The sequence below is a fragment of the Phodopus roborovskii genome, unplaced genomic scaffold (assembly GCF_943737965.1).
Source record: "Phodopus roborovskii unplaced genomic scaffold, PHOROB, whole genome shotgun sequence".
NCBI classification, from domain to species: Eukaryota; Metazoa; Chordata; class Mammalia; order Rodentia; family Cricetidae; genus Phodopus; species Phodopus roborovskii.
In genome coordinates, this window is record NW_026126567.1 from 30102107 (window position 1) to 30120973 (window position 18867).

Sequence of the window (18867 nt, forward strand, 5' to 3'; positions counted from 1 at the left end):
ATGCATAGCAAATAGTATAGTGTTAACCTGAGCTCCGCTTGGCTTAGACTAAACATACCTCTTTGAACAAAACAATTGGCAGTCTAAGAGCATACCTATACATGTGTCTGAATAATTCACCCTGGCAACCTGTTAGCAACATAGGATCCCTACTTGCATCGGGTTACATACACACCCTCTCTGAATAATGGAATAAGTTTTCCTTCCCTTTAATGACCATGAAACTTGAATTATTTGGTTATACCAGAAGGTGGAGGGGGCTAGATGTGGCTTAGACTAGGAAGGCCTAAAACAGTCAAATAATCAGGCTCTTGGGTGTCTTCACTCTCGGTGTATTCTGGCATATTCTGTCACTTCCCTTTGATTAAACTTTACTTGCTACTTTTCCCGTCTGTGTGGAATTTTTATTTCGTCCTTGAATAAGATGCCAAGAGCTAGGAAATACATGGCTCACACTGACCACTGGTAATAATGACACTTATTAATTTAGTTTTTCATTCCTGACGAAAGTTATGGTAGTAAAACATTTTAATTTAGGGTTCAGGTGTTTTAAGTATCCTCCTCAGCCACTTAAATCATTAGATCCTTCACGGTGCCACAATCCCAGTTCTTGGAAGGAAGGCAGAAACTGCATGCTTTGGGCTTTGAATATATGTAGGATATGTCTGGTGGAACACAAACAGTATGGTTACACTGCTGTGGACCTGTAGCCCCAAGTTCTGGGCAGCCGCGCATGCTCTATCAGAACTGGGGCTACTCATTCACAAGTGTCCATATGATCTATTTTGAGTGTGGTGGGGCTTTTGAATGCAGACCTCGATAGCTCTCTAGTTCTGCCTTTTCAAGAGATAACATACCAGCAGATTAAAATGCAAAGAAAGGGACTTTACTGTAATATATGTCCCTAGGCAAGATAAACTGTTCTCTCACCTGTGAAATGGTGTATGAGATTGATATTATACTCTAGGTTAGAAATACAGGTTAATTCAACAAAAGGGATTTACTAGTTCCTACACACACACACACACACACACACACACACACACACACACACACACACACACACAAATGCATTAACTAAAGCATCAAGAATTACAGACCAAATCTGATGCCTCCAAAATTTCTTGGTTCACCCTAATTCTTACTTAGGTCTGCTCCATTTTCTTTTGGTCAAGACAAGGCTCCTCCAAATGGTGGGATCAATGCTACTCTATGGTCTGGCCATCATTTCTGTATCCTGACCATAAAAGTTGTGAGGTGTATTCACTCCTAAGCTAAAAATTCTCACAGTAGACTCTACCCTTAGGTAATAAAAAACCAGCAAATAAATTTGTTGTGTACAGTTGAACTAACCCATGTTATAAATCTGTCTGTAGCCAGAACTTGGGTGTGGATGTTATAGAAAAGCACTCTCCCCAGGGAACAAGGATTACAGAAGAAAGGAAGACCAAATGAGAACATTTTGAAGAAAAAGAAACAGTGGTAACTACGGGGAGTGGTGGTCTTCCTTCATTGTTACACCATTTCACACACAATCAAGGTTCTTTAACCTTCAAAACTCCCAGAACATTTTCAGAAAGGCACATGCATCCTGCACCACCATGGAGAAATGTATCTTTTTTAAGTTTGTACTTCTGTACTAGAGTTTTTCTCTGCAGCTGTTTTCCTTGCAGCTGTTTCGGTTCATTACAATGTGAACTTGTCAGGTCTCTCTTCGATGGGTTAAAGCTCAGATAGATAGGACAGAGTTAAAAACAAAACAAAAATCCTGAAAGCTCCAGCATACTGGTAAGTGCATTATCTTTAAATGACTTGGCATCTCCGGTCTTGATCATTCAGACATACAACCCATGGCACTGGTACAAGCCAAAATGTGTTAATTTGACATTCTGATAAAGTTCCAGCTTGAATGATTCATTTTCTTTCCCTAAATTCCCACTGAGGCATATGCTAGACAGGGGATTTTTAGCTTTAGACTAAAATGTGTGCTTATCCTAAAGCCTCAATGTGTAAGTTACCCTAGGCATCCTTAAGTTGCTTTAATATGATGGATGCTTTAAATTTTTTGGCTAATCCTCTAAACACAGAAGTGTCAAGGGTTATTTTTTTTTTTTTTTAAAGAAACTGAAAAAAATTCTCAGAGGATTTTTTTATTGTTAACACAAAAACGTTGAATTCATTTGTCACTTTTTAAACTAAAGAAGTAAAGTTATTAGGTTCATGGAGTACTTTGTTAATTCATGTTTTATACAGATTGGCATTATAGAATGTTGTAAGTGACTCATTCTTTCCCCCTCAAAGTCTTCAGACAAAATGTGTTGTATATTCAAATAATTACTATAAAACTATCAAAGATAAAATAAGCCTGTATTTTCTCTGAAATCTAAAGTGTATATTAATCTTCTAGCAATTAGAACTCAAAACCATGGAGTAGTGTGCCCTTAGTGAGACCTACTTGAACCTGTTTTCATGTTCTTATTAGGTGTGCTTTTGAAGCAGCATACAAGTACACACACGAATCTCTGGCATGGTACTTTTTAATATGCAAGTTTTTTGATTTATCACAAATGTACTGAGTCAGAAGCTAAAGTGGACTTCTAAAAATCTGCACATTTGACAAGTTTTCCAGGTGACCTGCCACTGGGGCCGAACAATATTCTAAGCAGTTTACTGAAAAGTGTTGCAAGAATTTTTTACAAAACCAGTAGTCGTGGTATAAAATAAAATGGATGAGACCATATTTGGAGTTCTGGCTCTGATTGTGTCCTGTTCTATCAGCACTTCTCACCCTCAAGCACACTTTAGGACCCACTGGGGAGTGTTAAAATTCTCTATGCCAAAGCCACATTGCAGACCAATTAAATCAGAAATCTGGGTGGGATCCAGATTCAATGGGTTTTCCAGTTCCTCTGGTGATGTCCATATGAAGCCAGAGTAAGTGACATTGCTATTTCTAGGTTTGTAGGCATAGAAAGACTCTTGAGGGATCACCTCGTGTTTGGAGCAAAGAACTCTGAGGGGACAGAAATCTGAAACTCACTTATGCATCCAAGTGTCTGTTTTTGCTTTAAATTCTTATTTTTATGTGTGTGTGGTATTTTGCCTGCACTAATGTCTATGCACCATGTGTGTGCCTGGTGTCCCACTGAGGCCAGAAGAGGGCATAGGGTCCCCTGAGAGACTGGAGTTTACAAGCAGTTATTTGCTATCATGTTGGTTCCAGGGATCCACTGGAAAAGCAGCCAGTGCTCTTAACTGCTGAGCCCTATCTCCAGCTGGACAAGTTGTTAATGGTACTCTTGCCATCCACACTTCCACCCATCAATAGAAACAAGAGATGACACCACACTACAAGCAACACTTCTTTTGGGCAAAAGCCAAAAAAAAAAAAAGTGTCCTTCCTCTCAAAGCAGTCAAGGCTCTTCGAAAACACTGTACAGGTCACGTGGAGTCCAAAGACTCCATTTCTCTTTGTTCCCAGTTCCAGCTGAACATGGCCACAGCTTGTTTTACACCAACAAGGTAATTAACCTGGATTCTTCCTTTACTTTCTAACTACCATTCATCACAGACTCTAGGCAGCAGGCAAGAAATGTGTGTCCCTAGGTGAGAATTGCACAATTCTGGAATGCCATTTAGAAGAGAGGCAGTCATTTGTGTTGATTCTAGAAGAGCCCTTGGATTTCCCTTTCAGAAATCAGATATATGCCCCTCTCTCAAAGAACGTTAATGGACTGACTTTATTCTCCTAAAATTCAAATTTTCAAGATGCCTTTGAACAAACTTCAAATCAGGGTCTTTGGCGGATGTTGTACAAAACATCTCTGTGGTTAAAAAGTTATCACTGTACATGTAACAATATAACCAGACAAAGAAAGACTCCAGAAGACAATGCTATAAAGATGTTCAACTCTGGAAGATGAGGAAGTAGTACAACTTTAATTGTAATAAGGTGGGGGAAATAGTTTTCCAAAATGCTTTAAGAGTCAGGGGGAAATTCATTTGTGAAAGCGCACTATCTGAAATCTGCAGATGGCACAGCTAACAACAAATAAATCAATTAAAGAATGCCACGTGTGAACAGAAACATAAACGTGAATTAAAACCATCCAAACTTCAAGATATATATGAAGTAAGTATTTTAACCACTGGCACTAAAATCTTAAATTGAATTCTCTGATGAAACAGAAAGCTGGTATAATTGCCTACATAAAGGGTGGTTTGAGAATTACAGCTGGCGGGATAAAAAAAAAATGAATGTCTCTGTGTTTTGAATAGACAGTAAAAGCATGACAGATGAATAGAAAGCCTGCCAAGACACCAACAATAGTCCAGGTGAGGAATAACTAAGGCATAATGCAGTTTCCATGGCAGAACAGGAATTAAGTAGTGGCAAGCTTGTTCTCTCCTGATGCTTATGGTGAAGGCTTTCTACATGAGAATTGTCCTTGCTTACCTGTATGAGTTGTTCTGTGGCCTGGTGACCTGCTTCAGAGAATTTGCAGTGTTTTCTGGAGCAACTGGCTTTTGATTTATTTGTTTTCCACCTGACTGTCAAAAGATTTCATAATGGACATCTTGTTCAAGTATTGGGTTATTTCTGTTGAAAAATTATTATTAGTAGTAATAGTATGTGGTATTATGGGGTGGTGTGTGTGTATGTGTGTGTGTGCATGTGTGCATGCATGTGTGTAGAGGACACTTTTTGGGAGTTGGTTCTCTCCTTCTACCTTGGGATCGGGAAATCTAGCTCAGCTTGTCAAGTTTGCACAGCAGGGCCCTTTACCTTCCAAAGCATCTTCTTCCTTTCCTTATCGACAATATTTGCTGTATTGGGAACAGAGAGAGTGGACGAGGAAAGGTGTTTTCCTTACAGCTCATGCAAGCAATGGCACCTTAGTTTAGAGGTCTCATCCTCCCCCATAGCAGAACTCTGAAGAGTAGGTGGGTGGCCCTTGAACACTTGAATCCCCAGTCTGCTTAGTACCTGGTCTCTGGAGACAAAAATTCAACCTGTCACTCTTCATTGTTTGTCTTCTGTAAAAGGGACAAATAGAACCTTCTCAATCAATTTTTTTTCTGTCAGATTTTTTAAATAAAGTTTATGTCTACAAGAGCTAAATATGAAAGGCTCTGCCACTGACTCTGTCACTTGTCACTTGCAAGAACACACTTAAAGTGTAGTGTAGCAATTTCCCCCACACTTAAATTTTCTCTCCTGGGATCCCCCGTGGAGTTAACAAGGAGTTGTATCTAGGCGCATGAAACAAGAGACTAAGAGGCACAGAAGCCTAGAACATATAGAATGCTCACCAGGCACCTGCTCATAAACATGTAGACAGTAAACTTGCATGAATGCTCACCAGGCACCTGCTCAAGGATGTATAGACAGTAAACTGCTGTAGGATGGAGGGCTCCAATGGTGCCACCACCTGCAGGTTGTAGCAGAGACTCTAGTGATGGAGATTGCACGTTGAGGTGGTCATTTTGATAATGCAGTTGCTGGCGTCATTCCTGTATAAATAACTCCAATAAATCCCTTAATTCACCAAGCTGGACTTAAAACTTATGATTTAGCCTGTTGTTGCCCTCACTCTCTGAAGAGAAAACACATAGCCACCAGGAAATGCCAAGCAACATAAGAGTTTGGCAGTGTGCTCCACAGAGGGGGAGAAACCAGTGTCAAATATCATTATCACTACTTGAACAGAAGCAACTGGTCTTTAAAATGAGTAGGTCCATCAGTTTCCTCTTATCACAACCCAGTCCCCCTCCAGTTCCCTTCAGCAGGTCGCACCAGCAGTTTCATACTCAGACATCTCCAGCCTTGGCTGGGCCTTTCTGATGCCCGTCTCCTCCTCTGTCTAAAACAGTGGTTCTCAACCTTCCTAATGCCACCACCCTTGAATACGGTACCTCATGTTGTGGTGACCCCCCCCCCACCATAAAATTATTTTCATAGCTACTCCATAACTGTCATTTTGCTGTTATGAGTATCTGTGTTTTCCAATAGTTTCAGGTGATATCTGTGATAGGGCTGTTTGACCTCAAAGGTTAATAATTATGTTGAGAAATGCTGATCTAGTATCTAAAAGTTTAAATCTATATGCTTCCCTTGAGATAATTCCCTAACGATTCCCATGGTCTCTGAACTCTGGTAACAAACATATTTCCAGCCCTCTGTACTGGGTTCCAGGTTCACTTGTGTGTGCCTTTTGTCCCCAGATAGATGTGAATCAGGGTTCACACCCCCTTTTTACTCACCTAGCATGATATTTTACTCACCATTACCAATATCCAATTAACAGTGGCTTCTATGTCCTCATTCAGAGAACCATCTTTTAATTTTGTTCATTGCCTCAAGCAGTTTTTTTCTACTTTTTTAAAAAAGTCACACTTGGTATAAGAATTAATATTTCAGGGGCCAGAGAGATGGCTCAGTGGTTAAGAGCTCTGGCTGTTTTACCATCACCCATATAATGGCTCACAACCATCTATAACTCCAGACCCAGGGAATCTGACTCCCTTCCTATTCTGGTCTCCACAGGAATCAAGAATGCATGTACTCAAACATATAAAATAAATAAACAATTTTGCAAAATTAGTATTTCAAAGTAAAAATAATTTTGTTTTGAGAAATTTAAACATTTTCTTGGTTTTATACATTTTAATTAGACTATAAGTACATTACGTTTCTCCCCTTCATTTCCTCCTTCTAGCCCCCTCCCAAGTATTCTCTCTAACTCCTTTCATGTCCTTTCACTCTCAAATCTATAACTTCTTCCCCAATTATTAACACATAGATATGTGTGTATGTATACGTGTGCAAAAAAGTAAATAACAGTTGGCTGAATCCACTTTTGTTTGTGTGTGTACTGTTTCAGGGCTGACTACTTTATACTGGACAACCAAATGGGGGAGTGTTCCTGGAAGAGGCTGACTCTTCCTTTCTCACCAGTTATCTGCTGCCTGTAGCTTATTGTTCTGGGCTGTGGTACCATAAGATTTCCCCCATCTACTTCAGCATGGATGCTGCTGTCATCATTGTTCAGATCTTGTTGATGCAGCCATTTCTAGGTTTGACTCTTTCACAGCAAACTTCCTTATATTCAGGCATTCACCATCTTTCCATCCCTTCTCTTCTAAGACCCAGGAAGCTGGCTAGGTTTCTAGTATTAGACATGTTTGCTCTTCTGTTGAGTAGGCTTTCGTTTGATTAAAAAGCTGTTACCACTTACTGCACCTGTATGGATATCCTGCCCTCCTGGTCATTGTGGTTCATGGGTGTCACAGTCGGTGTAGGACTATTCATTAAATCCCTCCCTCTGCAGATAGCTTAGTATTTTCTGGTACAATGAAACCTAGACCACAGGAACAAGGCTTTCAGGGTATATCTAGTTCTAATTATCTGTCCTGTGTCCTAAGGGTGTGGTACCTTCAGCAATAGGGGCTTACTGCCAGTGTCTGAGACAACCAAGGGCAACAACTGTAGTCTATATTGCTTTTGGAATCACTTGGACTACCTTGGCCAACTATTCTACAAGAGATTTCTCCTCGATTCTAGGGCTTTTGTTAGTTTATAGTTCTTGTGGGGAGCAGTCCCAGTGGCACAACTTTCTTTAAGATATATATATATATATATATATATATATATATATATATGTACATGTATATATATATACATATACGTACATGTACGTATATATATATATGGGGTTGTGTATATATGCATACACACACGCACACACACACACACATATATATATAATCTTTAACACGATTAATATAAAGCTTGGGGTTCAAGCTGAAGATCAGAAAAGCAAAGCAGCCAAGCCAGTAACTCATCTCTACCAAGCTGAAGTGGCGATCTTATCTCTCAGAGAAAATGCTCTCCACAAATCCTCAGAGGTAAATGCTCTGAGTCTCCTCCTGCCTAATATTCCTTTCTCCACCCAGCCATATCACTCCTGTCCTCACCTTCCTAGTGTTGGGATTAAAGGTATGATCTCTGTTTCTCTTATAGAGCTCAGAGTGGCCTTGAACTCACAGAGAGTGGCCTTGAACTCACAGAGACCATCTGCCTCTATCTCATAAATTCTGGGATTAAAGGTTTGTGTTACTACCGCCTGACTTCTATTACAAACTAGTATGGCTGTTGGGATTAAAGGTGTGTATCACCACGACCTTGGTCTATAACTGTGGGTAACTTTGCATTTTGATCTCCAGTGACTTTATTAAATCATAAATATTATATCACCACATATATCTGTGACCTTCCACCGGAACTTCACAAGTTTGGAAAACAGATCCTAGCTCAATGCACCTTTCTTTTCTGTCCTTGTGTCACATTTATTTACTGAAGTATTTTTTCACTCAAAGTCCATTGACTGGTCATGAGCAGAAGAGCTGTTTATGTGTCTATGATCCAGATCTAGATTCCTAGATACAAAAGTAATAAAATGCAAGTCTTAGAATAGGCACTTATTACACAAGAAGCAAAGGCTCACACACACACACACGCACACACACACACACACACACACACACACACACACACACACACACTTGCTTTGAGATACTTTGTCTCAACTATTTCTCTCTGCTCTGGGTCAAGACTTGCCAGGGACCTTTGCTGTCTACCTAGGGTGGACACTGAGCTCTGCCCTATTCCCACTTCATAACTGAGCATCTCCTTTTCCTCTGCTACCAGGGGGGTCCCTCTAGTGTCCAGTAGGGCAGCCTCTCCTTTGCACCCCATTCACCCTTCCTTTGACATGGAGGATGCTCTTCTCCACACTGTTCCTTCTTGGCTGAACTCTCTTTGTACAACCTGTGTCTCAGAAGCTCTCTCCTGGGAAGCCTCAACTACAGCTGTGCCTCATCCCACTGGGTATAGGAGGTACTGTAGGCATTCAAGGCTGAGCGTTGAGGACCAAACTCAGGTCCTTGGGCTGACACAATGTATCACATATACACTTCTGTATCATGCATGTTTATAACCTTTACCTCACCTCATTATTACAAGACATTATTGTGAAGTAAGTTTTATCAAAATCCTCATTTTTACAAATGAAGAAACTGGGTCAAGTAACCTGCCCTTGGAACTTTTTAGTGATAAGCAATAAAAGACAGATTCAAATTCAGGCCATTGTTACTGTGAAACTTTTGCTTACAAGTACTATAAAGTACTCTTGGAGGAATGCCCCTACTTGGCTAGGTGTCTTACAGAATTAGCTGGAAAAAGGAAATACAGAGTTTCTGCCTCCAACAGTTAGCACTGTACTTGTGAAAACTATTTTGTCAAGCAACATTTTGGTTCTCAATTTAGTGACATGTCATAATCACAGGGTGTCATTCTGTATGGCCAATGCTTACTAAAGAAAGAGTTCTCAAATCCTGAAGTGTAGGTGCTGTAAGAAGAAAGTTGGCCAGAGGAGTTTGTAAATTGTCAATTCTGTCCCCTTGAGAATTTCCCGAGAGGGAACAGCGAGTTATGCATCTTGTGGAGAAGGGAGAAAGACACAGGGTACTTTACCTACTTTCTTCCCCTCCAGAATTGGAAGGGACCAGTGCCTTTTGAATTCTTCTTGAAGACAAAGAGGAGGTTGCAAGGGCTATTGTTGCCTTGACAATGGAGGATGATTTTCATAGACAAGTTGATTGCTTTCAAAACTGCAGAAAAATACAGCCGATTTCAACAGCTACCTGAGACTTAGAGTGGCCACTTCTGAAGGGAAAGCTGAGGGAAATGAAGTGGTGAAAGCTTTACCAGTCAGCTGTCTCCTGTCTGGGGGGACAGTGAAGCTCATGATGTTTCCATACTAGATCATTGCACATCCTTCCAAGGTTCCGACAAAGTTTGTGCCTACTGAAGCTTATGCAAGTTTATAGAATATAGCCAGGAAAATGGGATAATGAAATCTAAACCCATGTTTGTGCTCTCTGTTAGCACTAAGTGCATATAGTAGCCTTTTTTTCTGAGCTATTGAACTTACACTGAAAAAAAACTATCTCCTTAGATAAGAATGGAATACCTCCTTAGAAAGTCAGGAAAGTGTGGTAGGAACAAAAAGATATGAACGAAAGTACAGACACATGCATGGGATGTGCCTGTAGTCTTAATGAAAGCAGGCACCATGCTACATACTCATTTCCTCTAACAGAGGGGTCACCAGATGGCTGCAGCAATATTCACATTACCCAATAGCAGATTTCTGCATAGGTAACTAATGAACCAAACAGGTGGACAGCATCATACCATGAGGCCTGTGTAGATCATATAGATAGAATCATTAACTACCCCTTTCTTTCCTTGGTGGTATTATCCTATCTTTTTGGTGACTCATAGAGATTTTGTGACTCGTGTATTAATGAGATATAGTGGTAAGGGTACTATATTAATCAAGGTTCTCTAGAGTCACTAATGAAATGAATCTCTCATACACACATATAGAATCTCATATATATATACATATATGTAATAAAATATATGCTATTATTTCAAAACCATGACGAGGTAGGGTAGCCATTCTTGTGATAGTTGTAGCCAATAATTTTTAATATCAGTACTTTGTTCTTGAAGGAACTGAGGAGTGGCTTTCCTGGAAGAATGGCTGTGGGTCTATGAACTGACTCTTCCTATGGATCGTTTGAGTACGAGGTCTCTAGGGACCCAGGTAGCCTTTCCTTGTGGCAGCAAAGAGGCATCCAGGCCTTTCTGGCCTGAGTTCATACTTTTGAGGTAAGAAGAGGCATAAACACAGACTTGCCTGACCAGTCTTTGCCCTGGGTGAAATCACTTGTCTAGCCTTTCAGCCCTGTGCCCGCTGCAACCCAAAAGAACTTTGACTCCATTCTTTTCTCCTGTTTCTTAATTCCTCTTTTAGTGACCCAGATGTTTTCTCATGTCATACCACACACGTTTTTCCCCTGTACCATTTTAATGCATTCTGTCAGCTATTTATAGAAAAATTATATCAGTTATTTGAAGATTTGTATTTACACATAAATATACAAACAATGTGGGTTTAAAACTTTTCTAGTCTTATTCCCAATTATCAGTTTCCATTGCACACACACACGCCCAAATATAAACACACAAATACAAAATACATACACACACACACACACACACACACACACACACACACCTACCTAGGTATCAATAGTAAAATGAAGAACAGAGAGCAGACTCAACTTCACTCTCAATTTATAGACAGGAAAAGGGAAAAAAAAAATCTCTACCTTTCCATTTTTCAGTTTATCTGCACCTTGACATTGAACACATTATATCATCTCACTGAGACTTGTTTTTTTTGTTTGTTTGTTTGTTTGTTTGAGAATGAAGACAATAAAACCCAATGTGCACAGGACTTAGAAAAAAGTTGAGACATTTGTCACAATCTTTAACCATGTATTAAAATACTTTTAAAGACATATACCTGGTGAGCAAGATGGCTCAGTAGCTTCAGCCCCCTGCCCCTAAGCCTGACATTCTGAGTTTGATTTCTATACCCACATGGCAGAAAGAGATAACCATTTAACCAGCTTTCCTCTTGTCTTCATACCTACGGATACCCACCCACTCCATATAACTCCAACATACAAAATAAATAAATGTAAAAAGTTAAATAAAAAACCCTCCTCTCCCCTCCCCCGCCATATGTGGAAAGCAGTAGCTCTTCCAACAGTAGGCACAGACCACAACTTTCTATTTTTATTTTTATTGGTTTTGGTTTTTTGAGACAGGATTTCTCTGTGTAGCTTTGTAGGTCAGGCTGGCCTCGAACTCAAAGAGATCTGCCTGCCTCTGCCTTCTGAATGCTGGGATTAAAGACTTCCTGGCTCAGACAACTACTTTTAATATCAGTGCTATCACTTTGTCAACAAGGGGAGATTTGTCATAATTACCAAGATTGACTTTCATAATTTCCAGGAGCTAGACCTAACCTTTCAAGGACGTTTCCCAAGTCCTTCCATAGTACTCTGAAAACAGCAGCAGCATATAAAAGCCAAGGTTCCAATGGCTGTCTGTGCTCCTCCAGAGGGTAAAGCTTTAGATATGATAGACTGATGATGTCCTATTTATGATGTGTATAATCATCTATGATAAAGCATGGGAGATGCCATTCTGTAACTATGTTTCTCATACTGGTTAATGAATAAAGCACTGTTGGCCAATAGGAAAGGAAGATAGGAGGGACTAGGAGACAAGGAGGAAAGAGGAAGTAGGGAGGAGGAGTCAAGATGGAGAGTCTGGGGAGATGAGACGCTGGTCCCTTTCCCCGGTGAGAAGACCATGTAAGACCACATGGAAATACTTAGAAATGTATTAATAATTAAGACAGAGCTAGCCAATAAGAAACTAGTAACGGGCCAACAGAATTATATCAAATACAGAGTCTCAATGTGTTAATTGGGGCTGGCGCGGCGTCAGGACAAGACCGGCGGTGGGAGGAAAAACCATACTCCTTACATATGGTGCGCACGTGGCTAATAAGAACTTCCACTTAAAATTTAACAAAAGCTTAAAAAAGGGTTTTAGAAACAAAAGAACAGAGACAAGCAAGGTTTCTTGGTAGTAGCATTTTTCTCAGTTGGACTTTGTGAGAGACAAGCAGATATTTGCGAGGCTCCTTTAAGGGAAAGTTCCTGACTCAGCATAAGCGGCAAAAAACCGCAAGGCTTTTAAAAAGCACTGCTAACAATTTATTGGTGTGTACGAGAGCTGGCAATGGCAATGACCACATCTCCAAGCCGACAAAATGCGGCTGGATGGCAGCACAGACCAAGACAGTGACCACAGCTCTCACTGCTGGTGGTAAAATAGCCTCCTCCATCTTTGATAAACCGCGACAAAACAACAAAGACTTTCATTTTAACAATGTTGTTGTTTAACAGATAAAGACTTGTGGCCAGACAAAGATAAAGATTTACAGTAAAGACAGATTCACATTAAGAAAAAGCACTACAGGTCTACAATGTGTTCTAATATATATGTAGGCTTGGGAGAGAAAAGGAATAAAATGGTTTTAAATAGACAGAGAGGAGCTGGGTGTGGTGGCACACGCCTTTAATCCCAGCTCTCGAGAGACAGAGGCAAGCAGATCTCTTGTGATTTCAAAGTAAACTTGGTATGCACAGTAAATTCCAGGACAGATAAGAGATACACAGACCCTGTGTCAAAAAAAAAAAAAAAAAAAAAAAAAAAAAAATAGAAGAGAAACAGAATAATAAAAAAGCCACAGATGGAGAGAATTTGTATACTGTACAGTATTATATTGTCTTTGTATTGTTTGACTGCTGAGGAAACAACTGTTAAAACAAATGCTGCTGAATTAATTCAATTTATATATTTTAAAAATTCTTTGACTCCAACATTTAAGTTCAAGGACAAGTTACTGGCGAAAAGGATTTCTATTTTTGTTTCCACAGAAAATGAAAGGCTGTGGATTCCTTCTAGACTAATGTGGTTTGAGCAAGCCAGGCCGCCTGAAACAGAGTACCAGGTGATCCTGCATTCAAAACAGCTGGACAAAGCAGCCTTCCAGACTACAGCCAGGATTTCTGCATCTTCTTAGGATCCCCCATGACAGCGCCCCCTGTCAGCAGGAAAAACAGTTTGGAAAGAACAGCAGTTTGGAAAGAACGACGCCCAAATTCCCAAATGTTGTTTATAAATGTTTGTTTTCATTTAAATGTGGTTGGCTATAAGTGGTTAATGATCACAGCCAATTCTTTTTAAAAGTAAAAAGGGAATTATGGTATAGATATGAATACTTTGTTTTGGAATGGATTTTCATTTATTGATACAATTTAAGGTCAATTTTGTGGTATGTATATTTCTCCTCTTGTTTAGGCATTGTGTTTATATAGCTCATTTAGGGATGTAATGTATAATTTAGTACAGATTTTAGATAGTTATCTATAATAGTGATAACTTATAGCTAGATGAGTTAGGTTTTCTAGATATACAGAGAGGTACTTGAGATAGATAGGAATTCTTCAAACCTTTCAAAGACCTATAGAATATGGCATTTAAAATGGTTTAGGGTTTTTCTTGACAGCGAGACATAAATGTTCCTGGCGTCAAAAAGGAAGATGGACATCGAAGAAACTCGTTATGGAGTTTATTTTTAATATGGCAAGACTAGCCATTTGGACAAGATACTGCTCTTGTCTGGACTGTTTGATTTTATGCTGTATAAACTGGACATGCAGGACCCACAGAAAAGTGACTGCTGATTCAAGATGGACATTGCTACAGAGTTCCTGCTTCATGGAAGAGTCTGCCAGACAGTCTGCAGGACACAGAGAAAAGTGATTGACAAACTGTCAATACAAGAAGACAGTTTAAAGTTTCCTGCTTTGCTGAAGAGTTTGCCAGACATACTATGGCCTGTGGGCTGAAGATGGAAGATTACAGAACTTCCGGTGACTTACCAGACAGTGAGTTGTCTCTGTCATTTGTAGAGTTTATATACTATCCTTCTGTGGTCTTTGAAGGAGTTGAAGACAGATAGTTATAGTTATAGTTTTCCTTAGTTAGGATTAAAGATAAGTTACATTAGGACTTTAGACTCACAAAGATAGAATAGATGATGGAATATTTTCTTAAATCTTAGTAAATGTTAATGGACTAAATATTGTTAACTGTGATTCTTATTCAATAACTGTTATGTTATATATTTTGCTATGTTAAGATTAAAACCCTTCTTTTTATTTAGACAGAAAAGAGGAGATGATGGGAGATGTCATTCTGTAACTATGTTTCTCATACTGGTTAATGAATAAAGCACTGTTGGCCAATAGGATAGGAAGATAGGAGGGACTAGGAGACAAGGAGGAAAAAGGAAGTAGTGAGGAGGAGTCAAGATGGAGAGACTGGGGAGATGAGACGCTGGTCCCTTTCCCCGGTAAGAAGACCATGTAAGACCACGTGGAAATACTTAGAAATGTATTAATAATTAAGACAGAGCTAGCCGATAAGAAACTAGTACCGGGCCAACAGAATTGTATCTAATACAGAGTCTTGGTGTATTAATTGGGGCTGGCGTGGCGGCAGGACTAGACCAGGCGGTAGGCAGAAAAACCATACTCCTTACAGGTTTCACGGTGAGATTTTACTGCCCCACCATCTTAGTCACACACATAATCAGCATTGACCTTTTGTCTTGCATTGCTTTGCTTCGCTTTGACTTTTAGGCTGAAGAGACCTTCCCAAGCCTACCAGGACTTTAGTTACCCAATCCCATCAGAACATTGTTGACTTGATCAGATGAATACCAAGACAGCTCCCCTGTGTCTGATGCAGTTTCCACTTTCTCAGATGCTAGCTGTGGTGCTGCTTGATCCCTCATATTAGTAAATCCCATGGCTTTGGTAGGGACTCAACAAATAGAAACATAGTGTGTCAGCTCACTGTGAGTGCAGTCAGTGTTTATGAAAGTCTGGTCCACAGGCCAACATCCTTAGTCCCACAGGAAACAAGTTAGCAGCATCAGCTCTCAGGACATAGCCTAGAGTGTGCTGAACTAGAAGGTGCATTTTTAACAAGATCCATAAGAAATCCTTCTGTAAACTAACTTTATTTAGATAAAACCATTTTCTATCTAGTCCAACCTAACTATCTGGACCACTATCCTAAGATTGGTACAAACTTCCGGTTGGTATGTATTTGGTACTTATTCCTTTATATAGAATCTCTTTATATACATTGCTGTCATTGCCCTGTGTTTACACTTCCCTCTGTGCCTGCTTTGTGAGGGGCTCCCCTGTGGTGATCTCCACCAGCTGGCATAGGCTCTTGGGAGCCCATTCTTTATAGTCTTCCCAGATCTGCTTTCATTGATGTTCTGTTAGCAGCATGTGTTAGCTTTTGTGGGAAAATGAGCAGCATCGAGATAGAACGATGCAACAGATCAGAGTGTTGTGTTCCCAGAGAACTAGCTTATGCAGCTAACATGGCTTAAAGTCAGGCATGCTGAGTCTTGACATAGTAACTTTACAAAAGTACCCTAGTCTACTGTCATTTCCTGCATACTAATTCTTCATTGAATGGATTGAGCCTTGGTTAAAATGAACAAATGATAGCACTTGGTAATCTCAGTGAAATGCTATCGCTCTACAATTTAATATCACAAAGCGTGCTTGAGTTACCCATTAAAATGTTCATTTGGGGCTGGGGTTTTACCTCAGTGGTGAAGCATTTGTCTAACCTGTCTAAAGGCTTGCTTTCAATCTCCAGAAACACGTATACACACGCTCCTTTATAATTTGACACCCAGAAGTTTATTCAAAGGTTTACAGTTGGACTTAGGATTCCTCATTTATAACTGTTCCCTGATTATTATTATGCAGTTGGATTTTAGAACATCATCAAAGAGAAGAGAGTGGCTGAGGTGGGTCAGCAGGTAAAGGTATGCCACTCCAAAAACCCTCAGGACCAGAGCTCAATCCCTGATTGAGGGTGGTAGAAGGGCCGTTTGCAAGCTTCTCTCTCTCTCTTTCTCTCTCTCTCCCTCTGTGTGTGTGTATCTGTCTCTCTCCTTCTCATTCACATGCACACACAAACACACACACACACACACACACAAGGACATAAAACTCTGTGCTCTCAGAACACAACATCCCAGCTCTCATCTCAGCTGAATGTCATCAACAAGTTGAGCAGGCTACAGCAGCCACCTGATTTCTACATTCTTGAATTTTCCATCAGATGCCACTGGAAGGCTGCAGGTTGTTAGTGTCCCTGGGATGACATCTCCAGCAGAAATCAGTAATGCACTCGAGATGCCAGCGGCTCAGGTCTCCTAAGTCCATCATTGTTATTCAAATGGATTTGGGAAATTACATGTTTCCTATTAATAACCCACAAATAGAAATGCAGAGAGAAGTGACTTTGTCAGTTGGTGAGTAAGTTAGCCCAGCTGTTATTAACTGATGGGATTAGATTCAGTCGGGTCAACTGGTCCTTACTGAGTAAAACCTACAAAATTTTCCATTACGATGTATGTTCTTGATTTATGACTAAAAATGAACTGTTCTGATATCACTGGGCTGACAGTCCGTGGGGTACTCACTAGTTTGGAGCATTGTAAAGGCAAGCGTTTGTAAAGAGGTAGGAATTTCCACAATGCAGTAGTTTAGGATCACTTCTACTGGCCTTCTCTTTGTAGGTTCTACATTGAATTCTGCTAACCTTCATTTTCTTTCCTCCCTTCTGAAAGTCTTATATGACGGTGAGTGTTAGTTATTGCTTTTACAGAATTGCTTGTGTGCCTATCAAGAACTGTCTTGCTTATAGTCGGTCATGCAGATGGAGAGACCTGTCCACCGTGGGTGGAGCCATTCCCTGGCTGTGAATATCAACTGTAACAATGGAGATCAGGAAGCTGGCGGCAGCAGTGTGCTTTCATCTCTCTTTGATCTTGAATGTGGCTGAGATGTGCTCTGTTGCTTCACACTTCTGCTGCCTTGATTTACCCACCATGGTCAACTGTCCCTTGGAATATAAGCCAAAATAAATTCTTTCTCCCTTAGGACATTTTGCCAAAGAATTTTATCACACACACAAGAAATTGATACATATTGTAAACTTCCCAGCACATAAAGACCCTTGAAATTCTTGCTTGCCATTACAAGTCAATCCCCCACTTGGTAACTATTATGATATCAACACCAAGGCCCTAACAGAACTCAGCAAACTTTGACTTTGCCACAAATCTACTGAGATCCTGCATATACTGTGTCAGTAGGTCCTGGGTGGCCTGGTACTGTGTGCTAACACATCCCAAGCTAGTGCCTAGCTCTGTACTATGAGTAGCAAAGGTGTAAATTTCTGTCCCCCAAATTCTGTGCCTGGTGCTATGAGAAATGTGTTTTAAGCCATGGATGGTGTTCACAAGGGAACAAGATAATCAGACAATCTACTGTATGAAGTGTGTAGAATCTGAGTGTTTGCTCCCCAATTCATTATTGTGCTCAAACCATTATTCTGAATAAAACCAAAGTGACAGTGAAAGGGAGTCAGTTAATCTGGAAGACTTTGGCAACCTCAGAGTTGGTTACTAGAACACTGCTGTCTGGGGAGGGGGGGGGGGTGGCAGCCTCCAGCTTTGACAGAAATCCATGGAGTCAGCAGCTAAACCCTTCTGTCTGTTAGGGAAAAAGGCACTCACAAGCTCTCTTTATGATTTCCTTCTTTATTGTCTTATTTCTTTATTACCTTTCTTTATTCTCTCTCTCTCTCTCTGTCTCTATTCTCTCTCTCTCTCTCTCTCTCTCTCTCCCTCTCTCTCTCTCTCTCTCTCTCTCGATGTTTCTTCACAGCTTTTATACCCCAACAGAATCTTCCAGGCAGTACAAGAGACAAAACAGTTGCATTCCATTTCTCAGGTGAATGATTATAGGTAAAAACATTTTTTTCATCTCCTTCACATAATTGAACATTTTATGTGTTACAAGTGAAGAACAAATTATTCCAAGAACCCACATACCCAAGCAACTTGTTATAGATTGACCATGTGGGCAAGCAAGGTGTTCTTGTGAGGTCTTTTTACTGGCAGGCTACATTTAGCAGTTACAAAGGGCCAATTACTTTATTACTTATCTCTAAAGGTAATTCTGTAAGGAATCTTAAAGGAACCACAAGCCTAAATTTTATATATGAATTAGTCAGCTCTACGTTAGGGTACATATCTAGTCTTTTTTTATTTCAGGAGATTGAGGGTAGAAATGAGTATAAGGAGTTAATCATCACCTTTGGTCATCAACCAAACCTAGCAAGGAGAATATATCAGCCAGTAATAATTGGGCTGCTTTCTTCTTGTTCCCTGACCTTAAAGAGTTCCACATTTAACTGTGTCT